The 25,333-nt window shown below is 44.7% G+C and overlaps 1 pseudogene across 1 annotated transcript in view; it reads right to left on the reverse strand.

Moving 5' to 3' along the window:
• Positions 1-3,429: 3,429 nt before the first annotated feature.
• The window catches only part of LOC144504732 (5'-nucleotidase-like), a 36,519-nt pseudogene continuing 14,615 nt past the window's right edge, over positions 3,430-25,333 (reverse strand). The window contains exons 2-7 of the transcript XR_013499694.1: positions 19,843-20,058; positions 19,650-19,759; positions 13,875-13,983; positions 6,173-6,322; positions 4,243-4,443; positions 3,430-3,599 (exon numbers count right to left, since the gene is read on the reverse strand). The product of XR_013499694.1 is annotated as a 5'-nucleotidase-like (transcript). The remainder of the gene's footprint in view (positions 3,600-4,242; positions 4,444-6,172; positions 6,323-13,874; positions 13,984-19,649; positions 19,760-19,842; positions 20,059-25,333) is intronic.

The raw sequence follows: 25,333 nt of genomic DNA on the forward strand, positions 1-25,333 counted from the left end.
GACCAGCTCACTTGCACTTGTGACGTTGGGCCTCTCCAGCAATTCGATTCCTTGTGGCCTGTTCTGCCACATCAGCAATGTTCTACTTGCAACGCTAAAACCTATAGGACTTCCGGTGCCTTGTGTGCCCGGGTGCTGACACCCAACTGCCCTGCTTCTCTGGCAGCTAATTCCATAGATGTTGCGATCTCTAACGTAGACTTAAACTGTAAATTCCTTTCAGCCAATAACTTCCTTTGAATGGCTTCATGCCGGAGGCCACAAAGCAGCCAGTCCTGTAAAGCATCCTGGAGTACGCTTCCGAACTCGCAATGCTCAGCCTTTTCAGAGTTGCCACAAATTGTGCAATGGACTCCCCCTTCAGCTGGTCTCATTTGTAGAATCGAAAATGCTCAGCAATCATTAATGTCTTTGGAGCGAAATGAGTCTTTAGTACATTGCACAATTCATGGTAAGTCTTCTCAGCCCATTTGTCAGGTTGTACCAAACTCCTCAAAATAGTGAAGGTCTTGCTCCCGAGGGTACTCAAGAAAACCAGTACTACCAGGTTCTTGCCCATGTTATTTACTGCCAAATAATCGCTGAAGCGCTTTGTACAAGGTATCCAGATCTCTGCCTCTTCATCGAAGGGGCCTACGGCACCGAAACTGGCCGCCGTTTTGTTCTTCTGCCCGCGACAATTTTTTTTGCCAAATGAGTATAGGCCTGAAGCCTCCTCGCATTCTCATGAACAGTCGCCCCACTTCCCGAGACCCCTCAGTGTCCACTTCCCATGATGTTTTCGGCCATCTCTCAGACAAGTCCTACCTCCCCCAGAATGGACTGTTCAATTTGTAGTAACAGCGGTCGGAACACTCGTACCTGATCTTCACAGGGTTGCCACACTGTGGATCTTTTCCAGTGCCATTTGTTGAAGTCCCAGGGCGATGCTCAATCTCCTCCTCCTTCACCAGAACAGAACGCCAGCAGGATGTGTCGGCCGTGAAGCAGCCTCATTGCCAGTTAATAAAGATGCCGCTGAGGATTAAGGGTGCATAAAGAAGGGAGCTCTTTATTGAAGGTGTGCACTGATCACAGTCAGGTCTTAGACTGCCCAACAGGGTCCCAAACTGGGAGGAGCTAATTGGGCTGAGGGGTCACCTGACCCACATTTTTAAAGGGACAGTCTGCACCCCATACCCCAACATATAACATACATACATATATCACACATTGTGCCTCAGAGATACCCAGTTTTGAGCTGCTAGATTTGTTCTAAATCTATCCCATTTACTACATGGTGGTAAATGGAATTTTTATATGAAGATGGAACTTGGTCTCCATTCGGACTGTGGGGTGGTCATTCTGTCATGGACAGATATGTCTGAATTAGCTACATTGGTGAAGCTAAAGTCAATTGGTAAAGACAAGGTCAAATAGATTATCTCCTCATGTTGGCTGAATCATTGCCTGCAACAAATCTGATCTGGTATTTACATTTTCCAGGGCTAAGCCAGCCCCATCAGCCTCCCACCCAGAGTACGTTCTGTGTCCTTGCTACCATCAATACTGCTTCCAAGGAGTGTCCAACATGGCAGGGAATGGATTAATTAGCTGAAGATAGGCCACAATTAAAAAAACACAGCCAAAACAAGTGTTTTTCCACTGACACGCATCACTGAAATAAAATAGATTTAACCTTTGTGTACCAAATGTCTTTTGAAACTTGCACAATTGTTGATTGCTAAAACTGATTTTTATTTCATTTCATGAGACTTTATGGTTGAGGACTCCCAGGACCATTCCCCTCAGACTACATAACGTACTGTCCCCACTTTGGAGGGTCTGTCCTGTCAGTGGAACAGGGCAAATTCAGGACGAATGATGCATGTCTGCAGGACATTATCTGATCGGTCATCCCATTCCCCTTCTGCCTCCAACAATCCCATTCCCTACGCTCCTACCATTGCTCATCTGACCCTCATCTGACCCTTTCTGTACTGAATGGAAAGGGAACTGAATGGATGAATTTTGACGGGCAGTTAACTAGCTCTTTCTCTCCAATCTCCAGTCTTAGAGCATTGGCAACCCTAGCGCAGAGTCCATGAGCGCTTATAGTTATCTTACAGCGATAAATGATCCACATTATTGGTAAATCATTGACCACAGACTGTTCTATAGGCTGTCGCCCATTTAGAATTGGATTTAGATTGCCCAGAATCAGCCATCAGAAAGAGATTCTTTTCCAATTAATAAAGGGCTGGATTTTAACCTGGCATGTGTCCAAATTTCCTACACTTCCATACTCAAACACGTAAGTGCTCCTTCATACATAATTTTGCATAGTTAAAAAATTATTTTGCAAGAGTAAAATCTGAAGAAAAGCAATTACACAAAGTAAACAACTAAATATCTTTATTCACTCTCCAGTAGATGAAAAAAACCAAGTCATTGATCAATTAGATTTTATTGTCATTTTTCAGCAATGACATAATAGTGTATGTTTCCATTCAGTGTGAGCAAAGCCTTGGAAGATCAATCCCTTCATCATAAAATTATTTTAAAATTAACTTAAAAACCCTTACTATATTATGCCAAGTATGATTTCCGTATACTGGGGGTGATTTTGAGCCTGCTTTAGGAGGGACAAGATCTCGAGAGGATTGGGAAATGGGATTCTCGCCAGCGAGACTTTGTTTCCCAATTTTACACGCCCCTCCCTGTGACTTAACAGCCTTCCTGGACAGGAACTTCATTTCAATAAATTTCAATAAAATTATATGTCATGAAAGGGCTCCCCGCAATATGCTCGCCCTCACTGAATATTCATGCTTTGCTGATGTGATGTCACATCAGCGAGGTTTACAACAGGTTCTTAAAAGCTTGAAACAGTTGAAGAGAAACTGCCGGAGGCTTCAAGGTAAGTATAGCCCTTGGAGGAGAGGAACATGCCAGGGTAGTGCCCTCTGACAACCGGGCATTGTCCCTGGCAGTGCCTACATGGCAGTGCCAGGACAGGCCCTTGGGAAGCCCCACTGGAGGGGTTCCTCTTATATGTGGTCCAATTCTTGTGAGGATAGGGGGTTTGATTCTTGTGTGTAGGTGCGTGGGGTGGGGGGGAAGTGATGCTTGTGTCGGGGGGCGGGTGGGGGGGGTGCGCGGTGGTCACACCAATGTTGTGGACATCTACATGTCCACGATGGGTTGCGGGGAATTTACAAAGGAAATGGAAGTCTTTCTCAGTGCATTTGTTGTTTGCTCTGTGCAGCTCCACTCCATTATCTCGAAACCTATGTGCCTCCTCAATGAGCAGCTAGACTGGGGGTCATCCCAACACTGTGTTAAATGGAAAATACGATTAACTTCTCTGGGAATATGCAAATTACAGAACAAGATTTCATTAAGACAGCAAACCGCGAATTCACTGAACGTATTAACTTGTCACAATCATCATAAATGGAAGGAGCATGCAAAAAGTGAGAGAAAAAGCAATCCCATTTTCAGATTAATGTATGACCGTGTGCCACTGTTTCCAATGAATAATATTCTTCCATCAACTGCAGGATAAACCCGTTGCATTTGTCTGATGTAGTCTGAAACAACTGAATGATCAGTGTCACCTGCAACAGCAAAATAATACTTATTAAAGTAACATTTTATATATATACTAGCAGAGATCCACAAAACATTTACAGTGAAATTAGTATCTTTATTGCAATTGTACTTCCTTAAATTTCCATCCTTGTGCCAGTCCATCTGTCCCATGCCATCCATTCCAGGCCATACCCATTGCTCTCCTCTCTCTCACTTCATGCCCATGTCTAACCCACCCCTTCCTCCTATTCAATCCTACCCATCATGTACCTCCCATGCCTCAACCCTCTGCCAAGTTGTTTACCCCCAATATTGTTCCCCCACAATGCCATTTCTCTCCTCACATGCCATTCTCCTCGATGCCATTTCCTGCCCCCTCCCATGCCATCATCCTCCTCCAGCCACAGGAACTTTTTTGTTGGGCTCCCCTCACCTTCCGCTCTTTTTTTATCCCTCCACCACCAACTTCCCTCAAATTCACGATCACCAGCAAGCACTGGAAGCCGATGTTCATCTAATGTTTCATTTGGCCTCATGGCTCATGTGCCCTGCCCAGCAAATCAACCCATTGACTAATCAGGACAGTGTGGACAGATAGAAACTGCGTATTATTATAGGTTGGTAATAAATGGCTGCTGATTTGAACATCAGTTGAAAATGTGTACATACCAGTATCATGTTTCAGGTTTTTATCTTTCAACATGGTGAATCCATCTCCACCTCCAGCAAGATAAGAGTTGACAATGATTTTGTAAACTTTGGAGTCTTTGAGTGGCTCATAATGTGGCACTCGGCAGTCTGAGCAGAGAACATCCAGTCTGACCACCCTGTGACCCTGCTTTTTACTCAGGTCAAATTCCACATGGACGCCTAAGAAAAAGAATCATGTCAGACTTGGCAGCAAGGAGAGAATTAACATCGTAGGCAATCACATTTGGCACCTTATGGGTGGGATTTCCTGGCCGTGCTCACCCAAAGGCCAGAAATTCCCGCGCGAGGTCAACAGACCTTTGTATGGTCCACCCCCGCCCGCTACAAACCCTGTGGTGGGCGGAACAGGAAAATTTCACCCAATGTGTATGTCCCTGAACCTGTTCGCTTTAATTCCCTTCCAACTGGACTCTTCTCTTCCCTTTGAACCCTTCCCCTTCCATTCGCTTTTGATAAACAAAATTCTTCTATTTGTTGTGGGATGAAGATGCTTCATTTGTGTATGATATACACGTCATAGGATCTGGTTTAAATATTTCATGTGACTTCCCACCTGAAATGTCATGTTCTCTGGCTGCTCTTCTCAGGACCCCTGGAAAGGAGGCAGCATTGGAGTGTCACCATATTCAGACCAACCTCTCCTTGTTGATTCCTTTCTCCCTGTCTGAAGCTGCAGGTGTGAGCGGATACCTTTGAACTCCTCTGACAGAGAAAAGATGTTAATTTCACTGATGGGGGCGGAGTTTCATTCTGCCCACCTGTGAACTCAGCCCCAGTGTATGCACAGCTTTGATTTGAAGTTGCTGAGGCTCCCCATCAAGCAGAAAGTGTTGAAACCCTCTCCGTTGCACTTGAAGACTTTGATCTGTAACAATTTCAATGTGTAGTGCCTCGTAAATGCCAGTTCAATGGATTTCTATCATCCTCCAGGCACCTGTGTTGATTTTTATTTCCCTTCACGGTTGAATGCGCCTGGAGTACTCCTTAATCCTGACCACAGTGTTGACAGAGTCTAATCCTGATTAACAGTCTGTGGTTTCAATCCCTCTTTGAAGTAGTTTGTTTGGAACCTGTTCCAATGGTACAGTGACTTTCTGTCCCAGTTCTGGTTCCAGTGTCCCATGAAAAGGAAACCTTCCTATCCCCCAGACCTTTAACCATGTATTTTTTAAAATTAATTTTGCGGGATGTGGGCATCACTGGATAGGCACCAGTTATTACTTATTCCTAGTTGCCCTTGAGAAGGTGGTGGTGAGCAGCCTTCTTGAACTGTTGCAGTCCCTGAGTTGTAGGTATACTCAGTGTATAGGGAAGGAGTTCCAAGATTTTGACCCAGCGACAGTGAAGGAACGGCGATATATTTCCATGACTTGATCTGCTGAATGGTGAGTGACTTGGAGCGGAACGTTTGGGTGTTCCCAGGTATCTGCTGCTCTTGTCCTTCTAGATGGTAGTGGTCATGGGTTTGGAAGGTGCTGCCGAAAGACTAATTTACCTTTCTAACCGGCTTTTCTGCAGGTTCCAACTATTCCCAGAATGCCAATAGGTGTCCTATGAGATAGCCTCCTATTTTTCCGATTAAAAAGGTCCTAAAACACGAAGGCCCTTCAGGTACCCCATGAACAAAAGTAACCATGAGCAAATACAAGCATTTAAAAGGTGGTATGTCTACCAACCCTACTCTGAGAAAGTTGTGTTTTCAGTAGGTTAAAAGTGGTTCCATAATTATAAATTATGACTCCTTGATAGACCGAAAATAATAATCAACAGTGTTCTGAGAGGTATGAATGATTGCTGAAGTGTATTTTTGCCAGAGATTAGCTATTGTATTGCAGCTACAATTGTCTTGTAAGATAGTTTTGTGTTCAATGATGTAGAATGACCTTACCAGCCACCTGCAGGAACTCCCCTCTTCCCTGTCCATATCTGTGGACAGAATGCTCAAAAGCTGCTCTTAAAGTGGAACCGTAAACTTTCAGCAGATCAATAGTATTTCCAAATGGTAAAACAGGTAAAATATTTTCTGCTAGTATTGTTCCTGTGCGTAGAAAAGAAAAGATAAACACATTAAGTTACTTCTAGCTTTTTTCATTGAGCTTTTAATCCCCCAAACTGGAGAGTTTTACATTTCAAATCCACCTATTATTTAACTTGCCCTCAAGTATTTATCCAGTTTTCTTTGAAAGCATGCAGTTTTCCTGTCTATGACACTATGGTTCCAGGGTATTAACCTGTTGAACTCACATTATATTCTTTCTTTGACATTAATGTCTTTTCTATATTGAGGCTCCCTACCTGGTAGCTGGAGACATGCTAATCGTGGCTCACCCAACATTTATACAAATTTATCATTCCTTCTTTAATCTTGTACACTGTACCTGTATTTTTGAGAAACACAATGGCTGGAACTCTACCACCTCGCATCCACCCCCACCCCCCACCCCCCACCGCCCACCACCCCCCCCCCCCCCCCCCCCGCCACCCCCCACCGCCCACCCCACCACGGAATCGGCGCTGCGAGAGTCCAGCAACGGAAATCTCCATTCACCTCGGGCAGGAATTTGTGATCTCGCCCGAACGAGGCCGTAAAATCCCACCCTCTGGGTAGGATTTTAAGGATAGTGAGTGATCGGCGCCCCCCATCCCGAGAGTTGGCATGTAATGCGCTAGCACCAACTTTTTAGCTCCCACTGCCATTTAACGCTCTGTTGAGCATTGATTAACAGTGGACAGGACTTCCATCCACCGTTGGGTGGAAGTCCTGGCTGTGAGAGCTGTCGGCCAATCAGATTGACGGAAAGCTCTCCAGACCAGCCAAGCACAGCGTTGCAGTGGCCAGAAGCGGTACTGCAGCACTCTGCCTGGAACCAAGTCCTGGCACCATTGGTGAGGTAAGTAAGGGATCCCTGGGGTAGGTGAGTAGGGGATACACTGGGGGGTTAGGATCTGGGTGACTGATCGCGGCGTCAGTGGTTGGCCGGGGGGCGGGGGGGAGGGGGGGGGGGGAGCGGATCCCAGGGTTTCAATGTCCAGGAGGAGAAGGATTCCCAATTTTGGGGGGGTCTTCAGATTGAGGTGCCCACCTCCCCTTTCTGCACTAATTGCCTTAGATGGAGATATTTTTTCCGGCAATTTCCTACCCTACCTGCATCCGCCAGCCTAAAATTTGAGGCTGGGCAGGAAGTGACCACTTAAGAGCTTTAACAATTTAAAGGGGCAGAATTCCCACCCAAGGGAATTGGGAATTGGAATATATTGCCATCCACCACCACTCTCCTCCACCTGGCTGAACTCATTCCCTCTCTCAACAACTTCTCCTTTAACTCATCCCACTTTCTCCAAATGAAAGGTGTAGCAATGGATACCCGCATGTGTCCTAGCTATGCTTATCTTTTTATGGGGTATGTGGAACATTCCTTGTTCCAGGCCTACCCGTGTCCCCTCCCACACATGCCGTTTCATGCTCTCGTCCAGATCTAGAGAAATTCATCAACTTCGCTTCCAGTTTCCACCCCTCCATCGCCTTCACCTGGTCCATCTCAGACACTTCCCTTCCCTCCCTTGATCTTTCTGTCTGCATTTCCGGCAATAGACTATCTACAAATATCCATTATAAGCCCACTGACTCCTATAGCTATCTGGACACCCTACATCCTGTAGGACTCCATCCCTTTCTCTCAGCTCCTTCACCTCCATCTCCATCTCATTTGTTCCGATGATGCCACTTTCCAAAGTGGTGCTTCTAATATGTGTTCCTTCTTCCTCAACTGTTGCTTCCCACTGACAGTTGTTGACAGGGCCTTCAACAGCGTGTGGTCCAGCTCCCGCACCATGACCCTCATCCCCACTCTTCCCTCCCAGAACAAGGATAGAGTCCTCTTTGTTCTCACATTTCACTTCACCAGCCTCCGCATGCAAAGCATAATTTTCTGCCATTTTCGCCAACTCCAGCGTGATGCCACCACTAAACACATCTTCCCTTCACTCCCTCTGTCAGCATTCCGTAGAGACCGTTCCCTTCGGGATAACCTAGTCCACTCCTCCTCTATACCCAAGATCTCTCCGATCACCCATGGCATCTTTCCATGCAATCGCAGAAGGTGTAACACCTGCCCCTTTACCTCTTCCATGCTTACCATCCAAGGCCCAAAACACTCAATCCAGGTTAAGCAGCGTTTCACTTGCACCACTTTCAATTTGGTCTATTGCATTTGCTGCTCCCAATGTGGTCTCCTCTATAGTAGTGGACTCGTCAACATTAAGGGCATTTAAAGGGTCATTGGATAAACATATGGATGATATTGGAATAGTGTAGGTTAGAGGGGCTTTAGATTGGTTCCACTGGTCGGCGCAACATCGAGGGCTGAAGGGCCTGTACTGCGCTGTGATGTTCTATGTTCTGTGCTCTATGTTCTATATTGGCAAAGCAGCCAGCATAATTAAGGATCCCATGCATCCCGGAGATTCTCATTTACACCTTCTTCCATCGGGAAAAAGATACAGAAGCCTGAGGTCACGTACCAACTGACTCAAGAACAGCTTCTTCCCTGCTGCCATCAGAATTTTGAATGGACTTACCTTGTATTAAGTTGATCTTTCTCTGCACCCTAGCTATGACTGTAACACTACATTCTGCACTCTCTCATTTCCTTCTCTGTGAAGGGTATGCTTTGTCTGTATAGCGCGCAAGCAACAATACTTTTTGCTGTATATTAATACATGTGACAATAATAAATCAAATCAAATCAAATGTTTGCTGAGCACCTTCGGTCTGTGCGCAATCAGGACTCTGACCTCCCCACTGCTTGTCATTTTAACACACAATCCTGCTCCCATGCCCACATGTCTGTCCTTGGCCTGCAGCAATGTTCCTGTGAAGCTCAACGCAAACTGGAGGAACAGCATCTCACCTTCCGGCTCGGCACATTACAACCTTCCGGTCTCAACATCGAATTCAACAAACTTCAGATGATTCGCTCGACCCCACCTTGACCCCTTTGTTTTCATTTCATTTAATTTTTAACTGTTCTCTATCTTTTATTTCTTTATTGTCTTTCTTCATTTTTCTTCCCCCCCACTCCTTCCCCCCCTTTTTATCTCCTCTTTCCTTACGTTTTCTCCCCTTTGCTTTCCCTTTCCATCTTTTTTCTCAATTTTACCTCTCTCTCACCCATTTCCCCCTCCTCCCCCCACATCTTCATTTGTCACAGCTGACCCTCTGATTTCAGCTTCTCTGCCGTTTAGCCATTCACACCTTTCATTCTCTCTGTGGACTGCCATTAGCAGCCTTTCCCCTAGTTTTTGTGGGTATGACTCATCTTTCATTCCCTCACCCTGTAGTATAAATATCTCCTACTTTCTATGCCTTTTGGCTTTGACAAAGGGATGTCTGGATCGAAACGTCAGCCCTTTTCTCTCCTTACAGACGCTGCCAGACATGCTGGGATTTTTCAGCATTTTCTCTTTTGGTTTCAGATTCCAGCATCTGCAGTCATTTGCTTTTATTCTCACCCGAGGTCCAAGTGTGAAATTGCATTGGGGTTTGGGTGGGTGGGTCCCTGCGGGGAATCACGTCCATTCAATTTTACACTCCCCCGTGTCCACCCCCCCTCACCCCACACCTCAGAACCCGCCACGGGGGCAGCATAAAATTCAGCATAAATAACATTGGTTGTTGCCTTTTTAAGGGTTTATTCTTCCACATTCTCATTTCAGGGAATAATGTGTCCAAACCAATCATTCTCTGTAACCATTTGCTCCCTTCCCCATCTTCTGATGGACTGCTTTATCCCATACAGTGCTCTTGGCCCGGATCCTTCAACCTCGCCCTCAGCTGGGCTTCTCCAGTCCCACTGCTGTGAGTGGAAATTTGGCTGAGTGCAAAATTCTCCAGTTTCACCGGCAGCGCCAGCGTAGATCAGCCAGAGAATTCTGGCCCTTATTTCCAATTACCTCACAAATGTCCACAAAAAAGTATCTTCTACCATCTGTTTGTTTTCTATCACCACAGCAACAGCTTACAGCTGCTTCACAGGAGGGGAATCAGCCACAAATCTATCAACCTCTTCATATTTTCCTTCTGGCTTTTGCTTTCCTCATTTCTGTTTACCAAGCCTGTATTTTGTTGTCATCAGCAGGTTTTGAGATTGTGCTAATTCAAATTATCTCTGCATATAGAGAAATAAAATGGTCCTCGGATATCCCACTGCCAACTTGATTTTTCCGATGCAAGATTTGCCTTCATTTGGTATCAGACAACCATCCATGTTGCTACATTTCCTCTTGTACTTTATGTTTGAATTTTTTAACAATTTGCATTTTTTAGCTTTAATGTAACAAAACTTTCTAATCCTCTTGTGAGACCCCTTCTCTAACAACCCATTTATATCAATTCCATTAATTGCATTCCCTTTATCTAGAACTAATGTTACGCAGGTGGGTAGAGTAATTGTAGATTAGTGTTTGTAAAATTGTAAAATGCTAGGTCCCTTTAAAAGGTGGTGCTTTTTCTGTGCTTAGAGAGTTAAAAAGTGCACATAGAGCCCCAAACTGAAACATTTGTATCCTAAGGACAAGCAGCAGTGTTACTAAGACAACAGGCTTCTGCATTTTTTGAATTCAGCCAATCATTTGAATTAGGCACTTAGATATTAAGAACCTATTAAATTTAAATCTAATGGTTTTGACAACGTAGAACCAATCTTACTGTGGAAATATTGATATGTCATCACAAGAAGGGGGGCAGTGGGACAGTAACAGGATTCCTGTTACATCATTAATGGGTGCAGATGGGGTGGGTGGGGGGATGCGAGGGACAGTAGCTGCGGGAAATCCCACCAGCATAAATCATGTTTTGGGCCTTCCCCCAGAGTTAAGGTTTTGAGTCCGGATGACTCTTTCATAAGAACATAAGAACATAAGAAATAGGAGCAGGAGTAGGCCATCTAGCCCCTCGAGCCTGCCCCGCCATTCAATAAGATCATGGCTGATCTGACGTGGATCAGTACCACTTACCCGCCTGACCCCCATAACCCTTAATTCCCTTACCGATCAGGAATCCATCCATCCGCGCTTTAAACATATTCAGCGAGGTAGCCTCCACCACCTCAGTGGGCAGAGAATTCCAGAGATTCACCACCCTCTGGGAGAAGAAGTTCCTCCTCAACTCTGTCTTAAACCGACCCCCCTTTATTTTGAGGCTGTGTCCTCTAGTTTTAACTTCCTTACTAAGTGGAAAGAATCTCTCCGCCTCCACCCTATCCAGCCCCCGCATTATCTTATAAGTCTCCATAAGATCCCCCCTCATCCTTCTAAACTCCAACGAGTACAAACCCAATCTCCTCAGCCTCTCCTCATAATCCAAACCCCTCATCTCCGGTATCAACCTGGTGAACCTTCTCTGCACTCCCTCCAATGCCAATATATCCTTCCTCATATAAGGGGACCAATACTGCACACAGTATTCCAGCTGCGGCCTCACCAATGCCCTGTCCAGGTGCATCAAGACATCCCTGCTTTTATATTCTATCCCCCTCGCGATATAGGCCAACATCCCATTTGCCTTCTTGATCACCTGTTGTACCTGCAGACTGGGCTTTTGCGTCTCATGCACAAGGACCCCCAGGTCCCTTTGCACGGTAGCATGTTTTAATTTGTTTCCATTGAGATAGTAATCCCATTTGTTATTATTTCCTCCAAAGTGTATAACCTCGCATTTCTCAATGTTATACTCCATTTGCCATATCCTCGCCCACTCACTCAGCCTGTCCAAATCTCTCTGCAGATCTTCTCCGTCCTCCACACGATTCACTTTTCCACTTATCTTTGTGTCGTCTGCAAACTTCGTTACCCTACACTCCGTCCCCTCTTCCAGATCATCTATATAAATGGTAAATAGTTGAGGCCCGAGTACCGATCCCTGCGGCACGCCACTAGTTACCTTCCTCCAACCGGAAAAACACCCATTTATTCCGACTCTTTGCTTCCTGTCAGATAGCCAGTCCCCAATCCACTTTAACACACTACCCCCAACTCCGTGTGCCCTAATCTTCTTCAGCAGCCTTTTATGGGGCACCTTATCAAACGCCTTTTGGAAATCCAAAAACACCGCATCCACCGGTTCTCCTCCATCAACCGCCCTAGTCACATCTTCATAAAAATCCAACATGTTTGTCAAGCACGACTTTCCCCTCATGAATCCATGCTGCGTCTGATTGATCGAACCATTTCTATCCAGATGCCCTGCTATCTCCTCTTTAATAATGGATTCCAGCATTTTCCCTACTACAGACGTTAAGTTGACCGGCCTATAGTTACCCGCCTTTTGTCTCCTTCCTTTTTTAAACAGCAGCGTAACATTAGCTGTTTTCCAATCAACCGGCACTACCCCAGAATGCAACGAGTTTTGATAAATAATCACTAACGCATCCACTATTACCTCTGACATTTCTTTCAATACCCTGGGATGCATTCCATCCGGACCCGGGGACTTGTCCACCTTCAGTCCCATTAGTCTACCCAGCACTGCCTCTCTGGTAACATTAATTGTATTGAGTATTTCTCCTGCTGCCAACCCTCTATCGTTAATATTTGGCAAACTATTTGTGTCCTCCACCGTGAAGACCGACACACAAAACTTATTTAAAGACTCAGCCATATCCTCATTTCCCACAAAAAACTTATTTAAAGACTCAGCCATATCCTCATTTCCCACTCTTCATTGTTACTGCTGCCTCTGAGAGGCATTCTTCTTTTTAAATGCCGAACAACTTCTAAATCTTAATAAAGCTCATGGATATTCTTGTTTTAGACAAAACTTTCTTTTATGTTTTCAGTTCACTAAATTTGCTGAATTTGGGCTATTCCAGTGGACATATGTTTTAATGAAAGCTTCATCAGGTTCATTCATGGTCAGAAGTGCTCAAAGTATTTGAAAGGGTTAATAATCACAAGTTTAAAAATCACATAAGCTGCAAGATGTTAAACTCAGTCACACAGAACAACTGTGAGAAAACCACGGGTCTTGATTAAAGTAGATCCGATAAGCATCTAGGACCATAACATTCACAGTCACACAGCACACACACATCACCTCCATTGAATTATGCACAACTGGAGTTGTCAGTGTCTGTTCTAACAAGAGACAGTTGGATGGGGAGGACATGAGGGGTTGATGTGCCACTGGTTGGAAAGATAACTGATAATTGTGTAGAAAGAAATATGGCCTGGTGATATTCTAATGAGGTAGACGTGTACAAGATGTAACTGGACAAGTAAACTCTTATGTTATTTGTCTGTAATCCCAATTGTTAATTTTGAGTGGATATAGATAACTTCTATACAAATGTACATCTCTGATTGGTATATGTTAATTACTTGTAATTGAATCTGGACACACATCTGTTTATGTGAAACTGCAGCCAGTGCTTTGGACTGCGATACCAGCTGGTGTACTGGAGCCCTAGCTGTAGTTATAGATTTTAAAACTCCAACATTCTTCATCTGGTCATTTGAAAGGAACAAAGTCTGTAAACAGCTGGACACAATGGCCCCTCTACGGTATTTGTGAAAATAATAGATGATCCACAAACCATTGTCACTGAGTTCATCAATGGGTGCTCAGATTCCACCCCCTTGCGTCAAACAAATGGATACATGGGTCCAAGACTTTGTATCTGGCTTTCGGATATTTTCATAGATCTGAAATTATTGCAGATAAAGAGAGAAGAGCAATGTAGGTTCTGTTAGCTCAGTTATCTGACACATTGTAGTTCTGTCAGACATTCATTCCAAACATTGCTCAGATGCATGCAGACTGTCACAAACAATTCCTGGTTAGTGAGATTCAACAACAACAACAACTTGTATTTATGTAGCATCTTTTCCATAATGAAATGTTCTGAGGTGCTTCACACAATGTAAGACAAAGTGTGACACCAAGCCATAAAGAGCTGACCAGAAGCTTGATCAAAGAATTGGGTTCTAATAAGCCTCAAAGGGGGGAAAGTGAGGTGGGTAGGTAAAGGGAGGGAGTTTCAGAGCTTGGGTCCTGGGCAACTAAAGTCATGGCCCTCAGTTGTGGGACAACTGTCCCCTAGTTGTGATCTTGTGCACACCAGTGAGTAGAAGCTATGCTGGTGGGAGGGAGACTGTAGCTGGAGTGAGATTCAGCCAGAGTGAGGGTATTGGAAATTTGGAGCTGAGTGGGAATTTGGTGCTGAGGGAAAGAAGTGCTCATTTTTGGGAAGAGTGGGAAGCAGACCTGCGAGGGAGACTCAAGGGCAAGTGAGAGGTAGGAATAAATCGAACCGTGAAGTCACAGCCAGCAGGTAGTGATGGTAAGTAGTTTTTCTTTTCTTTTTTCTCTTTCTTTTCTCTTGGCATTGGAGTTGTTGTTGTAAGTTAACTTAAGGGTTAAGTCATGGCAGAAGATCCTGAACCCGTGTCATGCTCCTCCTGTGCGATATGGGAATTCAGGGACCCTTTCCAGTGTCACTGGCTCCTTCACATGCAAGAAGTATGTCCAACTGCAGCTCCTATTAGACCACTTGATGGCGCTGGAACTGCGATGGAATAACTTTGGAGCATCCACGATGCTGAGGAAGTCGTGGATAGCACGTTCAATGATTTGGTCACACCTCAGATAAAAATTACTGAGGGAGCTAGGGAATGGATGACCACCAGACAGTGGAAGAGTAGTAAGGCAGTGCAGGGAGTCCCCTGTGGTCATCTCCGTCCAAAACAGATATACCATTTTGGATACTGTTGGGGGAGATGGCTTACCAGGGGAAGGCAGCAGCAGCCAGGTTCATGGTTCATGGCACCATGACTAGCTCTGCTACAAAGGAGGGCAGGAAAAGGAGTGGCAGAGCTATAGTGATAGGGGATTCAATTATAAGGGGAACAGGCAGGCGTTTCTGTGGATGCGAACGAAACTCCAGGATGGTAAATTGCCTCCCTGGTGCAAGGGTCAAGGATGTTTCAGAGCAGCTGTGGGGCATTCTGGAGGGGGAAGGTGAGCAGCCAGCTGTTGTGGTGCATATAGGCACCAATGATATAGACAGAAAATGGGAGGAGGCAACTTCCTCCTGTAGAGCTGTGACATTCTCCCTAATCAGTAAAGCAACACCCCCAGCTCTTTTGTCACCCTCTCTATCTCACCTGAAAAATCTAAATCCTGGAATACTAAGCTGTCTGTCCTACCCTTCTTTCATCCAAGAGGATGAGGGGCGACCTAATAGAGGTGTATAAAATTATGAAGGGCATAGATAGGGTGAACAGTGGGAAGCCTTTTCCCAGGTCGGAGGTGACGAACACAAGGGGTCACAAGTTCAAGTTGAGGGGGGCAAGGTTCAACACAGATGTCAGGGGAACGTATTTTACACAGAGGGTGGTGGGGGCCTGGAATGCACTGCCAAGCAAGGTGATTGAGGCGGACACGCTGGGATCGTTTAAGACTTATCTCGATAGCCACATGAACAGACTGGGAATAGAGGGATACAAACAAATGGTCTAGTTGGGCACATGAGCAGCGCAGGCTTGGAGGGCCGAAGGGCCTGTTCCTGTGCTGTATTGTTCTTTGTTCTTTGAAGGAACCTGCCAATTTCACAGTGCTCTGTCAATATTTTTTAAATGGCCAGAAATTGAGCGATGGACTCGCCTTCCAACTGTACCCTTTCATAAAACTGAAAACGTTCTGCTATTATTGGCGGCTTGGGTGCAAAATGGTTTCCTAACACCTTGCACAATTCCCCAAAGGCTTTCTCCATGAGCTTTTCTGGTTGCATCAGACTTCTTAACATAGCGAACATCTTACTCCCCATGGTGCTAAGAAAGATCGCTACCTTGAGGTCTTCATCCACCTGATTGGTTTTTAAATATGAATGAAAATTCTCTGTATACAATGTCCAGCTTTCTGTTTCTTCATTGAACGGTCCTGTTGCTCCAAATTGGCCTGCCATTTTCTCTTCCCGCCAGTGGCACGGTAGCACAGTGGTTAGCACTGCTGCTTCACAGCTCCAGGGACCTGGGTTCAATTCCCGGCTTGGGACACTGTCTGTGTGGAGTTTGCACATTCTCTTCGTGTCTGCGTGGGTTTCCTCTGGGAGGGGGAGGGGGCGGGGCTTAAATCACCCGAACACTGGCTGAGAGCAGCAGGGGGTATCATTGCGCAAGTGCAGGTCCCTCTGCTCTGGGAGCAGCAGAGGTCTGTCACTCAGGCTCTGCTGCTTTCAGCCAACCTCCATGGTCTAAAGCAGGCCTCCTCCTCTGCCACCGTGGGAGTCCCCGGGGTTGGATGGGATCTTTCCCAGGTTACTGTGGGAGGCAAGTGCAGAAATAGCTGGGGCTTTAACAGGTATCTTCACATCCTCTTTGACCACAGGCAAGGTTCCAGAGGACTGGAGAATAGCCAAAGTTGTTCCCTTGTTTAAGAAAGGAAACAGGGATAATCCAGTAAATTACAGGCTGGTGAGCCTGATGTCAGTGGTGGGGAAGTTCTTAGGAGAAGATACTGAGGGACACAATATATCCATTTGGAAGAAAATGGATTAGTTAGTGACAGGCAGCATGGTTTTCATAGAAACCATAGAAATCATAGAAACCCTACAGTGCAGAAGGAGGCCATTCGGCCCATCGAGTCTGCACCGACCACAATCCCACCCAGGCCCTATCCCCACATATTTACCCGCTAATCCCTCTAACCTACGCATCTCAGGACTCTAAGGGGCAATTTTTAACCTGGCCAATCAACCTAACCCGCACATCTTTGTACGGGGAAGGTCATGTCTCACCAACTTGATTGAGTTTTTTAAAGACTTGACAAATATAATTGAGAGAAGGGCTGTGGATGTAGTTCATATGGACTTTAGTAAGGCATTTGACAAAGTCCCACATGGCAGACTGGTACAAAAATTGAAATCACATGGGATTTGAAGTGGGCTGGCTAGATGGATACAGAACGGGCTTGGTTATAGAAGACAGAGAGTAGCAGTGGAAGGGTGTTTTTCAAAATGGAAATCTGTAGCTAGTGGTGTTCCACAGGAAGCTGTGCTGGACCTCTGTTGCTTGTAGTGTATCGTATATATAAATGGAGGAAAATGTAGGTGGTCTGATTCGTAAGTTAATGGATAACATGAAGATTGATGGAGTTGCTGATAGTACCGGGGATTGTCAGGATACAACAGGATATAGATAGATTGGAAACTTGGACACAGAAATGGCAGATAGAGTTTAACTGGACAAATGCGAGGTGATACAATTTGGAGGATCAAATTTAAGTGTGAATTGTACTGTAAATGGAAGAACCCTTAGAAACATTAACATACAGAGGGATCTGGGCATGCAGGTCCACAATTCCCTAAAATTGGCAACACAGGCCATGGTGATTAAGAGGCATCTGGCCATCAGCCGGGGCATTGAATACAAGAGTTGGAAAGTCATGTTGCAGCTATATAAAATCTTGGTTAGGCTGCTTTTGGAGTATTGTGTGCAGTTCTGGAAGGATGTGGAAGCTTTGGAGAGGGAATGCAAAGAAGGTTCACCAGGAGGTTGTCTGGTCTCGAGGGTGTTGGCTATGAGAAGAGGTTGCATAAACTAGAATTGTTTTCACTGGAAAGACGGAGGCTGAGGGGAGACCTGATAGAGATCTACAAAATCATGAGAGCATAGACAAGGTGGATAGTCAGAGGTTTTTTCCAAGGTTGGAAGTGTCAATTACATGGGGGCACAGGTTCAAGGTGAGGGGGATGCACCTGAAGCACTTATCTGCAGAGTCCTGGATACTTTTCTGGATTCCTCCAGACGGTACATCCACCCTTGCTTTTTCCCAAATAAAGGCTCCATTGAGATCAAATTATAATCAGATTCAAATTATCAACATGTAACATTTTCTTGATAAAGGGGTCCACGGGTCAAACATTTTTGGAAAACAACAAGCGAATGATGCTCACCATTAATAATGGGCTGGAGAAATGAAGAGATACATATGAGTTGTATGCATGCAGTAAAGTACTGTTAGCGGTTATTGAAATTTCACATTTTTTCCCCCACTTTTCCCTTGTCTCTTATTCCAACCTTTCTTTCCTCTCTTTATATTTTTTTCTGTACCTGCTTTAACCTCTGATTCTTTGGGAATCAGTTCACTCCAAGGTGGCATGCCTGACAAAAATGAACATGGGTGGCCCGGTGGCACAATGGTTAACATTGCTGCCCCTCCAGGGACCCGGTTCAATTCTAGCCTCTGTTTTGTGGAGTTTGCACGTTCTCCCCATGTCTGTGTGGGTTTTGTCTGGGTGCTCCGGTTTCCTCCCGCAGTCCAAAGATGTGCGGGTGGTGGATTGGCCATGCTAAATTGCCTCTTAGTGTCCAAAGATATGTGGGTCAGGTGGATTAACCATTGGAAATGTGTGAGGTTACAGGGATTGGGTGGGGCAGAGGGCCTGCATAAGATACTCTGTCAGAGAGTTGGTGTAGACCCATTGGGCTGAAAGGTGTCTTCTACACTGTATGGATACTATGATTCTGTTCTATGAACTATGTCAGCCTTGATAATCTGATGTCTGAACCAGGTCAAGACTAGGGAACTACTGATGCTATTTGGCCCACATGTGGCAGGAGGCACATCACTGTGAGCTGGGTGTTACCTAATTTTAAACTTTAGCTAGCCTTGCACATACAATCCCTAGGTCTTAGGCTTTGGACTAGACTAAGCTCTATCAATTTGGGAAGGTTTGGTCCCAGTCACCCACTCCACATGGGGAGAGAACATACCATCAAACAGAAAGTCCACCTGTGTAACTTTCTTATGTTGGTTTGGAGACTATTACATAGGAACAAAGGATCGTTTAGTCACTCAGGCATGTTGCACCATTCGATTAGATCATGATTAATCAGTATCTCAACTCTATTTTCCTCCCACGGTTCCATAAGCAAAAATCTATCTATCTTAGTTTTGACATTTTCAATTGACCTAGCCTCAGCACCTTTTTGAGTAAGAGCCAGTAAGATCAAGAGAGAGGTGAAATATTGGGTTCATGCTCGGGTTTTCGCTTCTCGTGAAGTTTTCGCCACTGATTTGCTGCCGAAATTGGCTTTGCACCATACAGTGTACACAGTGCACTGGGAGATCAGGGTGCCTGTGCAATGGCGCCCGTACAGCTCAGCTGCCAGTTTCATGGCGTGAATAGGCTCCACTCACTCCTCCTGCTGGCGAGAATCACACTTTGCCTTTTTTTAAGTGCCATATGATTGCGTCTGGGAGCTTGCCCAAAAAGTGGGCACGATTCCTTTCCGTCTTCATGCTCAATCAGCACTTAGAAATTTTTTGGTAAGATTGCACCCCCTTTCTTTGCAATTTCTTTGTCCACCTTGAATCCTGCATGACCCAGGGCGATAATCTTGTTAACCCCCAGAGTTGTGAGTTTGTTAACTTCACGTTGCACAGCTTCAATCTCATCCTTGAAGATTAGATGTGGGCCTAGAATATATCAATAAAAAATTAATTGTTGCCCATTTCAAAGCTCCAGTAGACAGTGAAACTCAGTTTCAATCAGTACCTACCTGGACTTGAAAGTATTGGTGTTTCTTTGGTGATGTATCCAACCACACAAATCCATTGACTTGTAGGATCTTATAAGGATGATAATAGCCGGTGAGATTTTGGGATAAGCTTTGGTCTGCTTTGATATTTGCACTCAGCACTGGGAAGGAAACGTTCTGAAGAAAGGGGCCCAGGAGACCTTCCACACCATTGTCAAATTCATGATTCCCCAGAGCCTAAAGAACACAACAGCGATCGAGTTATAAAGTTAAAACAAGGACAAAACCATACAGGGCATTAAAACTGATTAGCCTATGGAACTCAATTCAGTCTGATTCTAATTTTCTTTATGATTATATTGCTCAATCTGTTCATGTTAAACAGTCAATGCAAATGGAGATAGAGGGCGAAATCTGTTTCAATTCTATCTTAATTTTAAAGTCAATCACAAACAGAGCAAAATGCAAAGGAAGTAAAATAGCTTGGGTATGGTGTCACCATAGTGATCCTGGCCAGAATGACATATAGGGTGCAATCTTCCCAACTGTGGGGAGGTAGATGGAAAGGGGATGGCAGGCTGAACTTCAGCAATGATGTTCCTGAGCCTTTATAGGCAGGTCAAGCCTACCAATGAACAATGTTGGGAAGTCATTTTGTCTACATTAGCATGTTATGATTGGTCATTAAAAGACTACCTATTGGAGTTAAGTTCTTCGCCAGGGCAAAATTAGAATGTTCACATTCACGATAGCGCACAGACTGAGCACCTGGTGAGTTTGATTTCCTCCATCATTAGCAGTGAGTTGCCGTTGCATTGTTTGCTTTTTTTTATTTTTCTCATTCTTTTATGGCATCGCTGACTAGTAAGAAGTTTAACAACACCAGGCATTCGGCCTCTGATATTCGGGTAAGCGTTCTCCAAGGCGGCCTTCGCGACACACGACGGCGCAGAGTCGCTGAGCAGAAACTGATAGCCAAGTTCCGCACACACGAGGACGGCCTCAACCGGGATATTGGGTTTATGTCACACTATCTGTAACCCCCACAGAGTTTCACTGGCTGTCTTGTCTGGAGACAATACACATCTTTTTAGCCTGTCTTGATGCTCTCTCCACTCACATTGTTTTGTTTCTTAAAGACTTGATTAGTTGTAAGTATTCGCATTCCAACCATTATTCATGTAAATTGAGTCTGTGTCTTTATATGCCCTGTTTGTGAACAGAATTCCCACTCACCTGAAGAAGGGGCTTGCAGCTCCGAAAGCTTGTGTGGCTTTTGCTACCAAATAAACCTGTTGGACTTTAACCTGGTGTTGTTAAACTTCTTACTGTGTTTACCCCAGTCCAACGCCGGCATCTCCACATCATCGCTGACTAGGCCAGACTTTATTGCCCATCCCTAATTGTCCCTGAGCATATGAGTTACCTTCTTGAACTGCTGCAGTCTATGTGGTGGAGGTACACCCACAGTACTGTCAGGGAGGGATTTCCAGGATTTTGACCCACTGACAGTGAAGGAACAGCAATATATTTCCAAGTCAGGATGGTTAGTGGCTTGGAGGGGAACTTTCAGGTGGTGGTGTTTCCATGCGTCTGTTACCCTTGTCCTTCTAGATGGTAGTGGGTGTAGGTTTGGAAAGTGCTGCCTTAGAAGCTTTGGTGAGTTCTTGTAGTGCACCTTGTAGATGGTACACATTGCTGCCACTGTGCTTCAGCAGTGGTGGGAGTGAATATTTGTGGATAGGGTGCTAATTATGCAGGCAGCTTTATCTTGGATGGTGTCGAGCTTCTTGAGTGTTGTTGGAGCTGCACTCATCCAGGCAAGTAGAGAGGGGATCAACCCAGCAGGACGGCACGTCAGGAGTAGATAAATCATATCTAAAAATCACACTTGGGGAAGATACTTGCACGATAAACAGCATAAGCAGCAAGTGATAGGCAGAGCTAAGGGATCCCACAATCAACGGATCAGATCTAAGCTCTGCACTCCTGCCATATCCAGCCATGAATGGTGGTGGACAATTAAACAACTCATTGGAGGAAGAAGCTCCACAAATATCCCCATCCTCAGTGTTGGAGGAGCTCAGCACATCAGTACAAACAAGAAGACTGAAACATTTGCTACAATCTTCAGCCAGAAGTGCCAAGTTGATGATCCAACTCAGACACCTCCAGAGATTCCCAGCACCACAACTACTGGCCTTCAGTCAAGTCAATTCATCCCTTGTGATTTCAAGAAACAGCCGCAGGCACTGGTTACTGCAAAGGCAATGAGACCTGACAATATTCTGACAATAGTACTGAAGATCTGTGTTCCAGAACTTGCCGTTTCCCTAGCCAAACTGTTCCAGTACAGCTATAATACTGGCATTTACCCAGCAATGTGGAAGATTGTCAGGGGTAAGTTTTTCACTCAGAGGGTGGTGGGTGAGTGGAATCGGCTGACGTCGGTGGTGGTGGAGGCAAACTCGTTGGGGTCTTTTAAGAGACTTCTGGATGAGTACATGGGATTTAATGGGATTGAGGGCTATAGATAGGACTAGAGGTGGGGATGTGATCGGCGCAACTTGTGGGCCGAAGGGCCTGTTTGTGCTGTGGCTTTCTATGTTCTATGTTCTATTGTCCAGGTATGTCCTATATGTAAAAAGCAGGACAAATCCAAACCAGCCAATTTTGGCAACAATTGGTTCTGCAGTTTTAAAGAAATTCTTTCATGGAATGTGGATTTCATTGCCCAAGATCAGCATCCTTAATTATCACAACTGAATGGCTTGCTAGGTTATTTGAGAGGGAATTCAGAATGAACTATACTGCTGGAGGTCTGGAGTCATATGTAGGCCAAACCAGGTAAGAATAGATTTCCTTTCCTAAAGGATATTCTGAACTAGACGATCTTTACAACAATAATGATAGTTTCATGGCCATCATTACTGAGATGAACTTTCAATTCCAGACTTGTTAATTAGGTATATTTAACCTGCTGTGGTGGGTTTGAAGCTACATCCCCACAGGCTGTCTATCTGAAAGCAATTGAGCTGGTCTGATGCGGCAATCAGTGAAAACAGAGCAGAGTGATTAGCTGCTGATCACCTAGATTTGGGAAAGAGGCAACAGTCTGTACAGCTGCTGATGGTATAATTAACCCAAATCTTGTCTGTCTGTTTGTTGAGAATAGGATTGGAGGCTCTTTTGAGAAAACTTGGTTAGTGAGGGATTGACTTGGCTCTGAAGTGTTGATTGGATTTGTCCTGTTTTTTGTAGGGCAAATTTTCAATTTGTCAGGTTGACACCAGTAGCTGTGTTAATAAGAACATAAGAACTAGGAGCAGGAGTAGGCCATCTGGCCCCTCAAGTCTGCTCCGCCATTCAATAAGATCATGGCTGATCTTTTTGTGGACTCAGCTCCTTACCTGCCCGCTCACCATAACCCTTAATTCATTTACCGTTCAAAAATTTATCTATCCTTGCCTTAAAAACATTTAATGAGGTAGCCTCAACTGCTTCACTGGGCAGGGAATTCCACAGATTCACAACTCTTTGTGTGAAGAAGTTCCTCCTCAACTCAGTCCTAAATCTGCTTCCCCTTATTTTGAGGCTATGCCCCCTAGTTTTAGTTTCACCCGCCAGTGGAAACAACTTCCCTGCTTCAATCTTATCTATTCCCTTCATAATCTTATATGTTTCTATAAGATCTCCCCTCATTCTTCTGAATTCCAATGAGTATAGCCCCAGTCTACTCGATCTCTCCTCATAAGCCAACCCTCTCAACTCTGGAATCAACCTAATGAATCTCCTCTGCACCCCCTCCAGTGCCAGTATATCCTTTCTCAAGTAAGGAGACCAAAACTGTACACAGTACTCCAGGTGTGGCCTCACCAGCACCTTATACAGCTGCAACGTAATCTCACTGTTTTTAAACTTCATCCCTCTAGCAATGAAGGACAAAATTCTATTTGCCTTCTTAATTACCTGCTGCACCTACAAACCAACTCCTTGAGATTCCTGCACAAGGACACCTAGGTCCCTCTGCACAGCAGCATGTAGCAATTTTTTACCATTTAAATAATAGTTCATTTTGCTGTTATTCCTACCAAAATGGATGACCTCACATTTACCAACACTGTACTCCATCTGCCAGACCCTCGCCCACTCACTTAGATTATCTATATCCCTTTGCAGACTTTCAGCGTCCTCTGTACACTTTGCTCTTCCACCCATCTTAATGTCATTTGTGAATTTTGACACACTACACTTGGTCCCCAACTCCAAATCATCTATGTAAATCGTAAACAATTGCGGTCCCAACACTGATACCTGAGGCACACCACTAGTGACTGATTGCCAACCAGGAAAACACCCATTTACCCCCACTCTTTGCTTTCTGTTAGTTAACCAATCCTCTATCCATGCTAATACATTACCCCTAATACCATGCACCTTTCTCTTATGTAGCAGTCTTGTCAAATGCCTTCTGGAAATCCAGATACACCACATCCACAGGTTCCCCATTGTCCACTGCACATGTAATGTTCTCAAAGAATTCCACCAAATTAGTCAAACATGATCTGCCCTTTATGAACCCATGCTGCGTCTTACCAATGGGACAATTTATATCCAGATGTCTCGCTATTTCTTCCTTGATGATAGATTCAAGCATTTTCTCTACTACAGAAGTTAAGCTAACCGGCCTATAGTTACCTGCCTTTTGTCTACCTCCTTTTTTAAACAGTGACGTCACATTTGCTGTTTTCCAATCTGCGGGATCCACCCCAGAGTCCAGCGAATTTTGGTAAACTAGTGCATTTGCTATTTCTCCCGCCATCTCTTTTAGTACCCTGGGATGCATTCCATCAGGACCAGTAAACTTGTCTACCTTTAGCCCCATTAACTTGCCCAACACTACCTCTTTCGTGATAATGATAGTTTCTAGGTCCTCACCTGCCATAGCCTTCCTGTCATCAATTTTTGGCATGTTGTGTCTTCCACTGTGAAGACCAACACAAAATACCTGTTCAATGCCTCAGCCATTTTCTCATATCCAGTTATTACATCCTCCTTCTTGTCCTCTAAAGGACCAATGTTTACTTTAGCCACTCTTTTTCGTTTTATATATTTATAGAAACTTTTGCTATCTGTTTTTATATGCTGAGTTAGTGTTGGAGCAGCTTGCCTAGGGCTGGCTGCAGTTAGTTCTGGAACACAAGTTTTCAGTTACAGTCAGGATGTTGATTCAGTGCTTTGATCCGATTCATTGGATGTGGAACTCTTATCTCTGGTGATAGCATATTATTTCCATTGTTTCAGATGGATGGAGTTCTGTAGCAGGGTGGCACCTCACTTTCAGCTATGACTTATGGTGTTCCTGGCATGTTCTCTTATAATCCTGAACCAGGATTGATGGTTATAGTTGAATGATGGATATGTCAGACCATGAGTTTACAGAGTCTGGTTGAATACAGCTTCTGCTGTTGTTCCACTGTGTCTCATGGATTCAGTTTTGAGCTGCTAGATC

This window comes from Mustelus asterias, chromosome 15, assembly GCF_964213995.1.
Source record: "Mustelus asterias chromosome 15, sMusAst1.hap1.1, whole genome shotgun sequence".
NCBI classification, from domain to species: Eukaryota; Metazoa; Chordata; class Chondrichthyes; order Carcharhiniformes; family Triakidae; genus Mustelus; species Mustelus asterias.